The following is a 494-nucleotide window of genomic DNA, read 5'->3' as shown; positions in this document are numbered from 1 at the left end:
TGCCGCCACTCGGATTCGAACCGAGATGCTTGAGCACTGCTTCCTAAGAGCAGCGTGTCTACCAATTTCACCATGGCGGCTAATTTAAAATAATAGTTAACTTAAAAGAATAATAGTTATTTTATCGTGAATCGTCGAGACTGGGAGAAGCCATAGAATTTAGGAACATTAGAAGTTCATCATTAGAAGTTCATCATTAACTACAATGAAATGCATTTTGTATTTTAGAAAAATTGATAGAATGAAAGCCTTTACACTCTTATTAATATGATGTACCAGTCCTAAACCCATTTATATGGAATTTTGGATTAAGATTAGGTGGAGGTTTGTAAGTCCTATTGCAAGAATAGTCTACTTTTTATAATAGAATCCTCGTTTTTATGAGAATTCTATTATAAAAAAAAGTTCTTTGATAGGAAAAGAATACTGAGGACACAATATACCAAAAACTTTTGTTCTATATAATGATAATGGAGGGATTCGTTCTAAGAATA

General features: G+C 32.2%; 1 non-coding gene across 1 annotated transcript; it reads right to left on the bottom strand.

Moving 5' to 3' along the window:
- TRNAL-UAG (transfer RNA leucine (anticodon UAG)) lies at positions 1-80 on the bottom strand. Its single transcript has one exon. It is a non-coding gene; the product is annotated as a tRNA-Leu (tRNA).
- Positions 81-494: the final 414 nt, after the last annotated feature.

The sequence above is a fragment of the Zea mays genome, unplaced genomic scaffold (genome assembly GCF_902167145.1).
Source record: "Zea mays cultivar B73 unplaced genomic scaffold, Zm-B73-REFERENCE-NAM-5.0 scaffold_278, whole genome shotgun sequence".
Lineage (NCBI taxonomy): Eukaryota > Viridiplantae > Streptophyta > Magnoliopsida > Poales > Poaceae > Zea > Zea mays.
The sequence above is the reverse complement of the archived record's forward strand: the minus strand, read 5'-3'. Positions and strand labels throughout refer to the sequence as shown.